The 17,781-nt window shown below is 34.5% G+C and overlaps 1 protein-coding gene across 1 annotated transcript in view; it reads right to left on the bottom strand.

Moving 5' to 3' along the window:
- The window catches only part of TBC1D5 (TBC1 domain family member 5), a 587,873-nt gene that overhangs the window by 139,204 nt on the left and 430,888 nt on the right, over positions 1–17,781 (bottom strand). The gene's annotated exons all lie outside the window — the stretch shown is intronic.

Genomic DNA, 17,781 nt, shown 5'->3' with positions numbered 1-17,781 from the left:
CTATAACTTTATTCATTTTTCATTCAGGTATTTTGGATTTTCTTGTGGCTTTCTTCATTAAATTTTAAAAAAACAATCTTTTTGATAACTTCTACTGGCTTTTTGTTTTCCATTTTAACTAAGTCACCAATTTCAATGTTTTTTGGTGCTTATTTACAACTAGTTTTTTAAATTGAATTTTCTGTTTCTTCTTTTCCCCTCCTTATTTTGTTAATATATAATTTTTATTGTGAGTATTGCTTTAGCAGTAGCACAGAAATATATTACAGTATTTCATTGTTATCATGCTCTTCCATATAGTCATTGCTCATTTTTATGATTTATTCTTTGCTTTATTTATTATTCAAGATATTGTCTCCATTTGATTTACATATTTCACTTGTGTCTTCAAATTACAATTTTTTTATCACAATCTGCAAGAATTTTTAGTATTTTTTGCATTTATTTATAATTTTAATGAACTCAATATATGTAGTATAGTAGAGAGCATAACATAGCTTTTTGTTTTTGAGACAACTTGATGCCAAAAAATATGTATATTCTTTAATATTCCCATTAAGGAAATGCCATAGAACTTTAAGATCTAAGCTCTCTAGCAGTGTTTCAGTTCTATATTTCCATTTTTGTTCTTCTTTCTGTTTTGAATTGCTTCTCTTTGATAGTGGACATTAAGAATTACTATAATTATGTTACTATCTACTTATTTTGCAAATTCAATTAATTTTTCCTTTATGAATTTAGATGCTATGCCATTTGAGACATATACATTTAGGAGTGTTATTAATTCTCTATGATTCTTTTTAGAGTAATGTAGATGACCTGATTGTCTTGACAATGACTATTTATTTGTTCTGTCTCATATAATGATTACATCACCTTCAAGTTCAAACCATAATGGCAAGTTAAAACCTTCTTTAAAGGAAGTCTGTCTCTTTTTCTTTCTCTCTCTTTCACACATATATCCTACTTCACTATTATTCACTGCAAAATATCTTTTTGTATTTTTAAAGAATAAATATTTTCTTGCCCAAGGGGGTCAGTGGATTATACCATTATCATGGGAAAAGTAGATCAGATCCAAGAAAAGAAAATCAAAAAAAAAAAAAAAAAGAAAGGAGCAATTACAAATCAAACCATTTGACAAAGCCTTGCCAAAAGCACAAAGAGTGTGCTTAGTGAGATGCCATTTGAGGGTAGGAAACCTCTGGTTACAATGTCTACAGGAAGTGTTTCAATAGCCTTAGGTGTCCTCGTGTTTGCCATCCTTTTCATTTTTATGAGAAACAGAATAATTTTATGGATAGAAAGTCAATCTTGCAATCAAAAAGACCTAAGGTCAATTTCTGTCTTTAAAACAGTGGCAGTGTGATCCTGAATAAGTCTTCTAACCCCTTAGTGCCCTGGGCAGCTTTCTAAAATCAAGCTGAAGAGAAGATACCCATCTTCATTGGTGAGAGAACTTCATCCAGAGTTCACTAAACAAATGTGTAATTAATGTTAGAAACCATACTGTTGATAAAAAATACTTCTGAAGTGGAAAAAATATCTGCTGGATAAAGAATATAATGAGCTACTTTATTTGTAGAAAACTTCAACTGTACAAGAAAATGTGAATATATGGGTGTGTAAACGTGGGTGAGCAGCCCTTCTGTACCCTCCCCATTCTACCTTTACAGCAACCCTGTGTCATTTCTCCTGATTAGAATGGACGTTCTTTGAGGATAAGAGCATTTTTGTTTGCTTATAGTTGGATCCTCTGAGTTTAGTTTGATGTCTGGCTTAATAAATGTTTTATCTAACTATATTCATATGTACGTATAATACATTTGTATAAATTTGCTTAATATTTATCTAAGGACAAGAAATACCTCATAGCTTTATAGCTCTAAACCCACAACTTTGCAAAAATGCTTTCAAAGAGCTTCTTTTATTTATAACAATCTTGTATACTTATAACCTCTACTATATCTTGTATAAAAGAGGTAATTATTCATCCATATTTCATAGATGAAATAAGCATCACTTGTCATTAGGTCTGCAGTCAAACAGCTTTCTGACAATAATAATGACTGACAGGCATTTTTACAGTGCTTTAAACTTTCCAAAGCACCTTAACATACACTCCCTCATTTGATAACCAAAACAGCCTTGTAAAAGTAAATTCAATTATTATACCCACTTTACAGTTACAGAAATTGAGACTGAGACATTAAGTTTCACACTTCTGTTAATTGTCTGAGGTGGGGAGGAACAGATTATGAATCACACATTTCCTAATATTTAATATTTATCTCATTGTGCTAAGTTTTTTATCTGAAAAAGCAACTTTAATAAATATAATTCTAAAATCATAGAAGCATATCAATTACTGATCATGGATTTTGTTTGTAACTCTGCCACAGATATGCTATGCATATGGGAACTAAGCTTTCCTTAGTAGCCTGAGAGAATATTTCTGAAGGACTTCTATAATGAATCACAAGCTGCTATTTTTCAAGTACTCCAGTTGTGATAGAGTGGTAATTACATCTACAGGACCCTACAAGATTTAGAGAGCTTCCTTTCAGGGAAACTCATTAAGGGAACTATAAAGATCTAAGAACTTACAAAGAGAAATTAATTGCTACATTTGGTCAGCTAATATTAGAAAGAATCATGAAGCCTAAAGTTGTGTTTCTGACTAGTTTACATAGAATGGAAGCAAGAAGAAGCTTATTTTGGTACCTGGTTATAGACCCGATAAGAATTTACTGAATGTTTATTATTTACTGGGGTTAATACTGTACATAAGAAATAAATGTATTTGAATTTCTTAGAAGCCTGGAAGGGAAAATTAACTAATTGATTGGGTACTTTCAATTAATTTTTACCAGTATGTGGTAAATATATGTAATATAAATATGGAATATATGGAATATATATTTCACATGTGAATTTTTGATGTTGTTGAATGATAACCAAAAGAAACATTTGTTTATTCAAAAATTAGCTTTAGAAGAAATAGCCTCTCAGGGAAGAAAAATAAAAAGGAAGAAAAGAAAAGAGGTGGTGGAGAGACACAGACCAAACAAAAGTACCCCCAATAGGAATATGTGTGGAGAGACTCTGACTAAGGTAGAGCTGGCTACAATGAACACACTGTGAGGAATTAGTTTAATTGCAGTTCAAATTTACTGTTTCCCAGAGTTTTGAAGAATACAATTAATAAGTAATAAATAAAACAAATCTTTGGGGGCTGTAGGAAACTTATATGAGAACTGCTATGGTTGCATGTGACAGAAAGATAGACTTTTTAAATTTTTATATCCTAAGTTAAAGATGTGAGTCATTGTGTAAAAGGAGACTTTGATTGGCAGCTAAAAAGCAGAAAGTAAGAATAGTAAATGCCAAGCCAAGATAGAAGTAGAGGAGGAATCAGGGAGAGGAGAGCCTGGTGATGGTGACCCTAGAAGAAAGATTTTCTGAAAAAGATCTAGTAGACTAACAGTGTGATGTGGAAGCCAAGAAACCTAATGAGAAGCATGGCTTCTAGGAATGGTCAGAACATGCATACTTTTGGTCAGGAATGCACATTTTTAAGAGGGCCACTGATAAGCTCAAAGGAAGCTGTTGTTTTGGGTTTTTTTGGCAAAAATACTGAGTGGTTGGCCATTTTCTTCTCTAGCTCATTTTACAGATGGGGAAACTGAGGCAGACAGTGGTATGGGACTTGCCCCTAAATTACACAGCTAGGAAGTGTTTGAGGCCATTTATGAACTTGGGTCTGTTTTCAGGAGCAAGTAGGGAGGACAGCAAACAGAATGAACATTGGCCTTGAGTTTCATGTCATATAACAATCTGGCTTGTAAGTCAATAAACATCTATGGCATTTGAAAATTTAGAATTATTTTTGATTCATCCCTCTCTGTCAACTAATATGTCCAATTATCGACCAAATCCTGATCATTCCACTTCTGCCAATCCATTTCTGTCATCCTTACAGGCACTCACCTTCCAGTTTGTAACTGTTAACAATATGGCTCCTTAATTATTAAAACTTATATTGATTTACCTCTTTATAACCTCCAGCCACTATTCTTACATTTGTCCTTTGAAATATAGCCTATTTTATACATCTCTGTTACATACATTACGTACATACATATACACTTTCTATTACATAATAACCAGAACCTTTTTTCTCTCGAAGTTCTCAATTTTATAGAATATATTAAGTGGGGCTATACTCTTCCTCATCGGAAATCTTAGTTTCTATAAAATCAGCAATTAAAATGGTATCATTCAATTTGAATAGATTTGGGATAGAAAATGTCACCCACATCCAGAGAAAGAATTATAAAGACTCAATGAAGATGGAAGTATACTATTTTTATTTTTTTTCCCTTTCTTGTGGTTTTCTCCTTTGTTTTTATTTTTCTTTCACAAATGACTAATATGGAAATGTTTAAAATGATTGTACATGTATACCTACATCAGACTGCTTGCTGTGTTGGGAAGGGGAAAAGGAAAGGCGGCAAGGAAAAAAAAATTGGAACTAAAAAACTTAAAAAAGTGAACGTTGAAAACTATCTTTTTGTAATTGGAAAATAAAAAATACTATTAAGTGTGTGTGGGGGGACCTCAAAATGGTGTCACTAGCTTTCCTTGCCAATTCTTACACATTCTTGACTTGTACACTCCCGGGTTTTTTTACATTAACTTTCGTATAAGCACGTTTTTCTTATCCTATAGTTGTGATGTTGATTTTTTAAACCCAATCATAAGACTTTACATTTACTTCTGTGTCAATTTCCTAAGATTTGAGTGATCCCATTAGTCTATTGATACCTGTTTAAAGGCTAATCTTGCTATTTAATCTTCTAGCAGAATCTCTTTCATAACTTCTATAAGCATATATTAATAATTTATCTTTCTTTATTACTACTTTTTGTGAACAATGAAAAGATTAAAAAAAAAAGGCAAGGAGAAAGGAAAATGAATAGCTTTGATAATTCCCTCAGAGATTCCATAACTAATCCCTGTCTAATTAAGCTGAATTTAAGAAAGAAGTTTGCCTCCACCTATTTTGGACTTTCAACTTCTCTTACCTTTGTTTTTATTTCTCTGAGATGTTTCATTTCTAAAATTAATAACAGCATATAAATAAAATAATATTTATGAATAGTTGATTTTGTTTTGGTAGAATATGTCAACATCAATAAAGTTTTCACCTTTAGATAGCCACTGATCTAAGTTTTTAAAAGAAAGTCATTCTACCACTCTATAATCAGGAAAAGCGAAGGAAATAGGAAGAGCAAAAGAAGTAAGTGATTGCTGGCTTCACTGTAGCACCTATTTTGTTAATTCTAAAATTAAAAAAAAAAAAGTTTAATGGCCAGAAAAAGGAGTCCACTTTGTTAACTTTATTAAAATGTTTTTTATTTATCTACAGGTATTTATAATCATCAATCTTTTAGTTTTTCTGACCAGTCATCTAACTACCAAGTAAAGCAACCTGAGAAGCATTCTTGATTACGTTACTGGGCAAACAAATGAGAATTCTGTTTTAATGTTTAAGTATACTTCAACATTATGAAAAGTTATGTCACTTGTATAAATATCTTAGAATATTGCTTTGTGTCTTAAAAATGAACTAAGTAAGCATGTCTAATTATTAGGAAGCACTGTGGAAATAAAAGTTTATGCTGTGATACTGAGGCTGGTAATATTTAATGTAAGAGAAACCAAAACCAAAAAAAAAAAAAAATCATTATTTTGGGAACATAATTCTATAGTGTTGGACCTGAAGAAAAAAATTCAAACACTCCTAATTTATTCAGCAGCTTCCTAATTCTCCATTTTTCTTAACTAAACTAGATAAGAGGCAAAGACAAAAAAAAAAAAAATGAACAAAAAAAGAACGTCCATCATCCAAATTAGCATACAATGAATTTAGCTTTCAGCCGACAGGATATATGATTGGTAGGTCCTAATGCTGTGTAGTTCTTGCCTTAAAGGAATATTGCGTATTTAAACAGTCACACATGGGGTTTAGTGGTTTCATTTAGCTACTTGTGCTTCTACAGAAGCTAACAACAAAAGACTCTGGTGGCAAACAGCTAATTCATTAATTAACCAAAGTATTTTTCAGGAAAGCAAAGCACTAAACAATACAGTACAGAAAGTGTAATTGTAGTGGTTTCAGGTCCCTATCTGCAAGAATGTGGCAGAGGCAAGCAATGTCTATGCTGTTTCTAATTATTCCAATTATCATGGCACACTATGAAAACTTGATTAATAACACTGAAGATATTGTTGTGGCAATTAGCCATATGGTTGTGGGACTTTATTCTGTCACGATTTAGCCATTAGCATCTACTTATGTTTGTCAGAACAGTGCATCCGTGACAAGTTGAAGTTCTGCTCACCTTGCCGAGTCCCCTGTGAGCAACGCTGGAGAACTGTTTATTCCTAGGAGTCTCTGCCTGAGTAAATTTTTCATGTGGCATCCGGTCTGACTGGGGACAAATGTCAAATAGCTTATGCCACAACCCATCAAGCCAGGCTTTCTTTGCAAAGGTACTCAGTAAACTGCGTCAAGATCAAACTTCTCTCATCTAACAATGTGACCAGTAAAACCAGTTATCAGAGATGTAGTCTATATATTTTGGGGGTCACTTTCTTAGAAAAACAGAGCTTTGTTACATCATACATGCTGTATGTATTTCATGAGATTCTTGACATTATAAAACAAGAAAATGAAACTACCAACATAATAAGCTTTTATAAACACAAAAAAGTTTTCCAACTACTTGGCAGAATACTTTAAGAGACTTTCATAAAGAAGATTTTAGGGAAAGAAAACTAAAAAGAACCGAGAACCCAAATAATTTTTAGTGAGGGTATCCAGATTATTAAAATTATATAAATAAATATAAATAGTAGTAGGTCCTGCAAAAATTGCCAATTATATACTATCAAACTGATCAAATCTTTATTGAGAAAATGGTATAATTAGCTAACTTTAAAAGTTAGATTTTTTCTACTCTTCTTGTCTTCAGAGATGCTGGAAACAAATTTTAAAACTGTTTCTAGTAAAAGCTGAAGGAATTGTTACTGTTGTAATATATTACAAACGCAGTCCTCAACTATAATAGATTGGGCTTTTGAAAGAAGGACATGGAAAAGTGAGGAAAGGCAGAGATTACATGAAGAATTTATTTATTCTTTTCTGATATTTCATCTTCCACTTATCCAAAAAAACAAAAACCAAACAAACTAGTGAACAAAGTCTTGGAACAAAGAAGTCTTTTCAAATTGTTTTTTCTGAAAATTTTTAGTCTGGGTACCTGGGTCATTTGGAGAATAACAACCTAAAGGTATCTCTGCTTTCATGACAATAGTATGAATAACTACACTGATAGAAAAAGCCTAAATATTACCAATAGAAATCAAGAGTGGAAACAATAAAGGCCCCTCAGGAATATCCAAGTTGGCAGTCAAAAGATAGAAGTAGTGTTGAAACACCAAAGAAGACAAAGGGAATTAGTAAAAAGAGTGGTTTGAAATATATTTAGGAAATAGAAAGCACATTAAAAGTACATAAGTTATTGTTTTTCTAAAATCTTATTCCTAATATATAATATTGTTTCATTTTACTAGTGCAGGTTACGGTGGCATTTAGTTTCTGTAAGTATATTTGTTCACTTAATTTTTACAATTTGTGCTCCAGTGGTTAATAAGCTAATAAGGAAATAAGAAGGTAATCTGGCAAACTTTGAGGAACTGCCTATGGCCCTTTGGTGTAAGCTATAGCAACTAAGAAGGACCTAAGGCTTAAGTTGAGGCATAGGTGACCCTAATAATGGTTTTTAGTAATAGTGATCCCTTAACAGTTAATGCCATTTGGAGGCGGCTGTAGAGGAAGGCTACTAAGATTCTTTCCCTCTCTGCCTATATGGTTAACTCTGGCTGTCTATTGAGTTAAATGAGTAATAACCATCAGGACAACCTTAAGAGCTGAATTCAGTTCAGCTAAACAAATACCTCTAGAGCCCAGCTTTTTAAACTGTAGGACATAATCCTATACGAAGTCTTGAACATGAATGTGGGGGTTACCGATTTATGAACAGTAAATATTTGATTTATATATCGATTTTATATACCTATATATCCAGGATCATGTAAGAATTTCTTAGGTGAAAAGGAGTTGCAAGTGAAAAAAGTTTTAAGAAGCTCTGCTCTAGCCCACATGGAAATAGTATCAAAGAATAAATCATATTACTAGGAGAAAGTTCTGTGAGACTGTATTTTGAGGATCAGACTTTGGCTTAGCACTTCAGACAGTCAGGCTGGAGTTCTAGAAATTAGGTTATAGATTTTGTTTTGGTCCTGCTTAAAGTGAAAGAAAAACAATAGGCATTATATAGCACTTGTTATGTACTAGATGCTGTGCCAATTTTGCTTTTTACAAATATTATTTCAATTGATCCATACAACTAATCTGGGAAGTTGATACTGCTATTATTCCCATTTTATAAATTAGGAAACTGAGGCAGATAGAGTGACTTGCCTAGAATGTGAGTACTTGCTAGTACATGAATGAGGCTGAATTTCAACTAAGGTTTTCCAAGTTTCAGGCCCAGTGCTCTATCATGCCTCCAATTGCTTTAGGTGGCAGTGAAGGGGAAAAAAATTCTTACTGAGATATGGTCATAAAGGACCTTGAGGAGACTTACAGGAAGGACTCCCCTCTTTAGCCAAAAATGTTTTGTTATTGCTTTCCCTGGTAGAAAGAAAAGGAATGAGCACTTATATGGCACCTATTAAGTACCAACGAGCAGCTAAGTGGCGCCATAGTGCATATAGCACCAGGCCCTGAGTAAGCAAGATGCATCTTTCCCAGTTATATTTGGTGAGACTCTGGACAAGTCACTTAATCCTGTTCACCCCAGTCTTCTCAAATGTAAAATGGGCTGGGGAAGGAAATGACAAAGCACACCAGTATATTTCAGGAAAATCTCAAAGAGACGGATACTACTCCAGAAGGACTGAACAATAACTATGTGTCAGGCATTATAAGTGCTAAACAAATATTTTACTTTGTCCTGTACAACAATCCTGAAAAATAGGTACTTTGATTACTACCATTTTCTGGTTGAAGAAGCTGAAACACACAGGATAAACTGCCCAGGATCCCACAGCTCGTGTCTGAAGCTGGATTCGAACGCACACCTTCCTGACTGCAGGCTGAGGGAGTTCCCCAGCCATCGTGTAACTTAGCAGATGACATCTGAGGATATTGCCTTTCTGGAGATCTTTCACACTGACTGAGTTTCAACCCAGTCTTATTTAATGAGTGATCTATTTTATTGACCATGTCCCTAACATTCTAAAGGGTTAAGGATCTGGCCCTTGTACAAATTCGGGTTATACCATTCATCACAGGGAGGACCTTAATGAATAAATTAGGAAAACCTAAGGGTCAAGAGTAATACTGAGAACAACAAGTGAGGAGATAATAAGGAAAGGGTGGGGGGCAGGTAACAGAAAGCTGGCATAGACAGATATAGAAGGCACAGAAATGGCTTGAATTCACTGAAATGCAAATAAAAAAACAAACAAGGAAGCATTTAGAGAGGTGTTTGAGAAACTTGTTGAAAGAACAAACTGAATACATTTAATTGCATTTAGAAGTCTTTACATGAACATTTACTTTAATTGCCGCATTTTATTGTTTATAAATGGAAAGTAAAATTTACAGATTTATAAATTGCTAAGTAAATAATTATGTGTGTAAACTTATTAGAATAAAAGGCACAGTGTTTAGTGTATTCAGAGGTGTCCTACTTCTTACATTAGTTATCTATGCCTGAATTAGGATAATAATTGACATTTACATGTAGCTTTGAGTCTACAATCTTTATGTACATTTTATAATCTGATCCCAGGAGCTCTGTGATGTTGACTGTATAGTTTCCACTTTGCAGATGAGAAAAGTAAGTCTGAGACAGGTTAAATGTTTTTCTCTCAAGTCACATAACAATAAATAGGAAGCAATGACAAAATTCAGGTCCCTTCAATTCTAAGTTTAGTGTTTATTCTACTATATTATGCCACTCTCTAGAAATAAGAGCACCTTTTTTTTTTTGTTTTTGTTATTTAATAATTTTTTTCAATTATATCTAATATCTTGTCACTATTCCTTCTGAGTTTTTCTTGGCAAAGGCACTGGAGTGATTTGTAATTTTCTTCTCCAATTCATTTTTACAGAGGAGGAAACTGAGGCAAATAGGGTTAAGTGACTTGCCCCTGATCATACAAGCTAGGAAGTGTCTAAGCTTGGATTTGAACTCAGAAGATGAATTTCTTCCTGACTCTAGGCCCAAGCTCTATTCACTGCACCCCCTAGTTGTCCTGCTTTAAAATGAGGACTTCTGATCATTCTGATTACGTTGTTAATACTCTGAGAAGAAAGCATAATCATTTAGAGGAATAAAAGCCTCTACAAGATTTGTTCCTGGAAACATGTATCCTTTTTTACTGACATAAATATCATATCTCCCACTTAATGTAACACACTCCTTAAAAGCTCTATGCCATGTTAAAATGGATATTTCAAATTTCGACTTAATATTTGTAAAATAGAAGTCTCTTCCTATGGAAACCATTTTGATTTCAAGAAGTAACAAAACCAGAGTAAAAATGCAGTGGTTTTTAAAAGTTTGTATCTAAAAGAAACTTTCTGTTTAAAAGTAATATTCAAAGAGAACAAGATAATTTTTGAGAGCATCAGAATAATAACATATGAAATCATCATAAAAAAACCAAGCCAAACCCATCATTTAAGATAGGCTAAAACTGAGCAGATGATGGAATCCCATATAGAAAGGGGACGGCTGCAGGACAGAGACTTTAGGGATTATACCTATGAAAGGTTATCAGCTACCAAAAAGTACAAGCTAACATCCTCTAGCAGAATGGAATATACATTATCTAAACCATTGTTTCTCTAAACCTGTCTTCCAAATATCTATCGTTCAGGTGGCCTGTTGATAGGACTCCAACCATTTTTCCTCTGGTTAACATTTTAGTGCTTTGAGCTTCTTATCATTGTGTCTATGCATATCATACACACTTTTTTTGGTTATTTTTTAGAAACTTTTTTTTCTTATTTCAGTTTTACAGAGATGGGGTTTTTCATCTCTGTTGTAACTCAAACAAATTTCTTTATTAAGCAAGTCCTACAGGTCAAACAAAGCTACTTTTAGCCCATTCTTTTTGCTTTTTTTGGTAACCCAAGAATTTAGTATTTTGTTTGGCCCATAGTAAGTGCTTATTTTGTGGTCTTTAGTCATGGCTTATTCTTTGTGATCCCATTTGAGGTTTTCTTGCTATTTCTCCAGCTCATTTTATAGATGAGAAAATTGAGGCGAGTTAAGAGACTTTTCCAGAGTCACACAGTTAATAAGCATGTGTAAGGGTGGATTTGAAATTAATTCCTCCAAATTCCAGGCCTGCACTCTGTCTACTACATCACCCACCTATCCTATAGTTAAGTGCTTAATATATGTTTATTGATTTAACTTAATGTAAACATTTCTTTTCTCCTATTCTGAGCTTTGGAGAAAAAATTTCCCACTCTTTCTAAATAACTAATTCTGTTTCATAAATATGTCCAAAAACATACACATTCTGTGCTTCTTTGACTAAATGAACACATTGGATGTTTCTTATTTCTGTTTCTGTTAACAGGAATATTCAAGGCTTTTATATAGCCAAATTTTTCTGAAGTTTAAGTTTAGTAGATAAAGGGTTCAGCTACCACAGTGAACCTCTATTTTGGGGAAGGAATCAGACCAGCCATCCCTGAGTCTCTGGACTTGGGTGCCATGCTCCTCCTTCTCTTTCAGTTTCCCTTTCATGTCTTATCTTTCTTCATTTAGACTGTTAGCTCCCAGAGAAGAGGAATTATCTTTTTGTTTGTTTGCTTGCTTGTTATTTGTATCTCTAGCACTTGGCATAAGTAGTAAGGCAGGTATATAATATACCTATGGTATAGGCAGGTAGTAAGAGCTCCAAAAATGCTGTTGACTGATTGATAGGAGACTTTTTAATGTAGGAAAAAATGCAGAACAAGTAAAGTTGCATAGTTTTACTTTCTTGAGATATCAAAACAAATGATTTTTAGAAGTTGTTTCTGTCTTGCATTTTTTATCTCAACACTGTAATGTTCGGGCTAGCTTTCTGGAGATCCTCAGGATCAGCCTGAGTCCTTGGTCTTAGTGGAGAAGTGATGAAAGCAAGACAGCCACCATAAGGTTGGTCAAAGAGAGAATGTCTCATTTCCAGTACTTCTTAGCCCTTATATACCTTAGTACAATTACATCATTACAGCATCCTGAATATGTGTGAATTAGAGAACCATTTCATCACCACACCAAGTACTAAGTGTATGTGTGAACTAGAGAACCATCATCTCATCAGTTCCTCAGAGTTAACAACTTGTTTCAAGTATACTTCTCCAGAGTTTCAGCCCTCTACATAATACCTTTATTACATATCCCTCTAATATTAGAAGTGGTAGAAAAGTTGCAAATATGCATTGGGAGAGGGAGTTTCCTCATCAGCAATAATTTGTACTGATGAAACTGTAAAACTAGTAGGAAAAAAGACAAACCCTTTACTGATATTTTTGATATTTCAGATAGCATAGAGCTGCAATGCTAATTCATCTAAAAATTAAGAGTTACACTGAAAGGAAAGTTGGTGGTATTCCTGTTCCATAGATGAGGTAAATCTCATTTTTCAGCCCAGAGGGATGAAGTAACTATAGAGGATGTTCAGTTAGTTCAGGGAAGACCCCTATTTTCTGTTTTCTACTATACCTGTGTCCTCGAAAATCCTTTGTATTAGAAAAATGGCCTGGGGCAAAGGAGGAACAGAGGGAGACCAAATAATTGTTCAGCAATATCCATCAAGAAATGTGCATCCATCTAGCCATATGAAAAGATGCTTCAAGTCATTATTAATCAGAGAAATGCAAATTAAGACAACTCTGAGATACCACTCCATACCAGTCAGATTGGCTAGGATGACAGGGAAAGATAATGTGGAATGTTGAAGGGGATGTGGGAAAACACACTGATGCATTGTTGGTGGAGTTGTGAACACATCCAGCCATTCTGGAGAGCAATTTGGAACTATGCTCAAAAAATTATCAAACTGTGCATACTCTTTGATCCAGCAGTGCTATTACTGGGCTTATACCCCAAAGAAATCTGAAAGAAGGGAAAAGGACCTTTATGTGCCAGAATGTTTGTAGTAGCCCTATTTGTAGTGGCTAGAAACTGGAAACTGAGTGGATGCCCATCAATTGGAGAATGGCTGAATAAATTGTGGTATATGAATATTATGGAATATTATTGTTCTATAAGAAACGACCAGCAGGATGATTTCAGAGAGACCTGCAGAGACTTACATGAACTGATGCTGAGTGAAATGAGCAGGACCACGAGATCATTATACACCTGAACAACAATACTCTATGATGATCAATTCTGATGGACGTGGCCATCTTCAACAATGAGATGAACCAAATCAGTTCCAATAGAGCAGTAATGAAATGAACCAGCTACACCCAGCAAAAGAACTCTCAGAGATGACTATGAACCACTACACAGAATTCCCAATCCCTCTATTTTTGTCCACCTGCATTTTTTATTTCATTCACAGGCTAATAGTACACTATTTCAAAGTCTGTTTCTTTCTGTACAGAAAAATAACTATTAAGACATGTATACATATATTGTATTTAATTTATACTTTAATATATTTAACATATATTGGTCAACCTGACATCAAAGGGAGGGAATGGGGGGAATGAGGGGAAAAAGTGGAACAAAAGGTTTGGCAATTGTTAATGCTGAAAAATTATCCATGCATATAACTTGTGCGTGTATATATATATATAGGAGGCCTCATCTCCCAAGTTCAAATCTGGCCTCAGACACTTATTAGCAGTGTGGTGCTGGGCAAGTCATTTAATTCTGTTTGTTTTGAATTTCTTGCTCTATAAAATAAGCTGCAGAAGGAGATGGCAAACCACTTCAGTGTTTTTGCCAAGAATCACCCAAATGGGGTCACAAAGAGTTGGACATGACTGAACAACAAGTGATGCTGTCTAAAAGGATCAAAAAAAAGACTTGAGATCCCTACTAAGCTGCCTCCCATACTCCACTAATAACAGTCCACTTTGTTGGAACTTCCTTCTGCTCCTGGCTCCTCCAGTGGGCACTCCCCAAGGCTCAGTTCTCAGCTCTCCTCTTGTTTCTCTTGCATTCTCTCTCACCAAGGTCAACTCCATCTCTGTGCTGGCTCCCGGCTTTCTCCTGAACTTTGGTCTTGCAGCTCCAACCACCTTTTAGACATTTCATACTGGACATCCCAGAGACTTCTCAAACCCTGCACATCCAGAAGCAAAACTGCCCCCAACACTCTCCTCTTCCAATCTTCCCTATTTGAAAGACATCACTGTTCTTCCAGCCTCCTCTTTTCAACACCCCTTTCTCCCTCTCTGGCCAAACCAACCTAGTCCCTTCTCCCCAACAACTCAATAGTACCTCTTGCCACCTTCTCATGGTGGTTCCCTGCTTCAAATAGGTCCTCACTTTAGGGCACCCATCCCAGTGCTGGTGAGTGACTTTCCTGAAGGGCAGAAATCTGGCTTTACCACCTCTCCAGTCAATCTTATCAATGGCTTCTCAGGCAGATTAAAAAGAAAAAGTTGGCTCTGGCTGTTGCCTCTATTTTTTCCTCTAAGTCATTCATTAATCCTTAGTACAATGGTTTCTGATCCATCACCCACTTGAGAATCTTGTCAGTCAGCAAGCATTCGCTTCCAGGCACTGTGCTGAGCTATAAAGGCTCAGGGGCTACAGAGAAGTCCAGTTCCTGCCCTGGAGTAACTCCAACTAATGAGGGACAAAACATTCAAAGACTCTGGACAAATACTTAATAGACAAGCTAAGCCAGGGAGAACCTCAGCAGAAAGTGCTCTAGATTAAAGACTAGGAAAGTCTCTGTGCAGAAGGTGGGGCTTGAGCTGAGCTTTAAAGGAAGCCAGGAGATGGAGATGAAAGGCAGCATGGGGACAGTTGGTGAAGATGTCACATACCGCAATGTCTATTGGACAAGGACCTGTGTCATTCTCTATCAGTATCTTTCTAAAGTTTCAAGGCTAAGCATGAGAGAAGGCACAATAAAGGAGATGGAACAAACAGAAGAACCTTTTGGGTCTGATGCTTGGTTTGGTTTATTTTCGGAGGATGACAAATGGCCGCTCACACAACCTTCCTGCCACAGAGACCACAAAGTATCCCAGGAAGAATCGTGCCTTTGGATGGTTTTCCTGGACTCAGGAGTCAGCTAATCTTAATGCTGCCAGGGTTCTAGAATGGTTCTGAAGGCCCCTTTTTTACAGGTTAGTCAGACTAGATATTAATGGGTCTGGACACTGAGGAACTTAGAGAAGGCAGCCAGCCAGGACACAGGGGTTCCTGAAGGAAGAGGTTGATTTTGTCCTTTTTGGTAAAATCTTCCTAGTGTTAGTTGCCAAATAGCTCATTTATGAGGTTTTTCTGGGTTCACCAGTCAGTCACATATGTAACTTTCACTCAAATGCCTTTAGAAGTAATGACACATTTAAATGATTAAACAATCAGAAAAAAAGTGCCTATTTCTATAATGAAAGCAGTTAACGTACAGATCCATGGTTTATATCAGTATCACAAGTCATTTGTAAATAACATGTTCATTTTACATATGGAAAGGGTTCTGTCATGCCCTATGAAATAAATTATATTTTATTAGTGCCCGAGTGTTTCATAACTTTTATTTATTTGTTGCAAGAGTGGAGAATTAAGATAGAGTAGTTTATTTCGGCAAAAGACTGACAAATGGCTCATTAGACACTTATGGGGCTGAGGCTAATGGTACAATTTTTTGTTGTATTAATCGTTGCTGCTGCCTCACTGGTTAACACTGAGCATTAGGGCAAGCACTTTATTACTATCCCACGTGCCATTATCCAAAAGGGAAAAAAAAAAAAAAAAGAAAATGAAACTTACAAACCAACCAAACACTATTTATTTTCCAACATAAACAAGCTCAAAAAACCCATCATTTGGATTGGAGGAGTATGTAGGAGGAGTAACAGAGGATTAATGTGCTAGTCACTTCCCACTGGGACACCAATAACAATCAATCCAAACGGCAGTCACCTCACATCACCCAACAGCTTGAATCCTAGATAGGCAAAGATCCTCTCTCTTTTTTAAAAAAAAATTCAGATTAAATATCATTTACATTTCATACTTATTTTTTATTTTGCCAGAGACATAAGGTCAGAATAGATTGAATATGTACTACCTGCATATAATGATTTCTAGTTTTTTACAATCATGTGCTAATGCTGTACTGTAATGGCCTATGGATGGAGAGACAGATGTACTACTAGTCATTCGCTACACATTTGCATTAACAAATCATCATTTAATTGAAGCCCATCCAACAAGTTTATGCTACTTAAATAAAGTTCCTTTCAATAAAAGATGCCACAGTGACACATGGTTCTTAACTACAAGGAAATTTTTTTGAACTACTTATTTTTGTGTCATAGGCTTTTGTGTAACAGAGCATCAATTTGTTAATTTTTATTTGGCTTAAAATAAATCAGCTAACATTTAATATTGCCACCGGCAACTTGACTGTTATGGAGTAGGATTTTTCACTTTTAGATACAATTGTTACAAAGTCCCATAATTTAATGCTTTGAAGACTCCATCTCACCTCCTTCAATACACTGTAGGACATAACATATAAAAGCTATGAGTTGTGTATTTGTTTGTTAATATTTTTTGGAAAATGCTAATATTAATCTAAATCTAAAAACTATTTTAACATAATCCACTGTTGACAATAAATACTATTATCACATTTTAACAAATTACTGGTTTGGTCAGCAGACAAATAGTACTTTAAAAATAATGACGGTGAGAGAGGGAAGATTGCATATATTTTAAATTTTAAATTTAAATTCCCTAGAATTCATCTTTGTAGGTTTTTCATCCATTTTGCTTTTAAAACTTTTACTTAAAAATGCTGATATTCATACAGTAATTTTTCTTTAAAAAGAAAGAATGAAAGAAATTACCAAACCCACCAGTTCCAAATTAAAATACCCCCCCAACTATTTAGTCACAAAAAATGCTAAAATTCTTTCTATCCCAAAATAACTTAAAATATAACTAGATGTATTTTTGATTTTTAATTGCAAGTCCTGATAAAAATATTTTATTTCCATGGTGAAGATATGGCTATCTGTTAAAAAGTGAACTTATCTATAAGTATTTTTATATAATCTTTCTGGATAAATTGGAAAATATATGTGTGTAATACATAAATACATATACATATACAGGCCGTACATGTATATATGGACACATAAAAGGTATTTTAAACATATATGTGTTTATATGTAGGTGTATATTGTATATGTTAGAGATATCATTGGTCAGGTTATTCTGACAGCTTTCTCTAAGCCCACATAGAATTATACATGATATATAGATAAATATGAGTATATGTTTATATTTTATATTCTCCAAATAAAAATGACCAAATAAATTTTATAGTTTTTGAATTCATTAAAATACAGTAAGATTCATATTATAATGGAAAAAGAAAACCCTGAAATATTAAAAGGAACATTTTGACAGTTTATTATATCGCAGCATTTTAAAA

Source organism: Antechinus flavipes, chromosome 5 (genome assembly GCF_016432865.1).
Source record: "Antechinus flavipes isolate AdamAnt ecotype Samford, QLD, Australia chromosome 5, AdamAnt_v2, whole genome shotgun sequence".
Classification (NCBI taxonomy): Eukaryota; Metazoa; Chordata; class Mammalia; order Dasyuromorphia; family Dasyuridae; genus Antechinus; species Antechinus flavipes.
The sequence above is the reverse complement of the archived record's forward strand: the minus strand, read 5'-3'. Positions and strand labels throughout refer to the sequence as shown.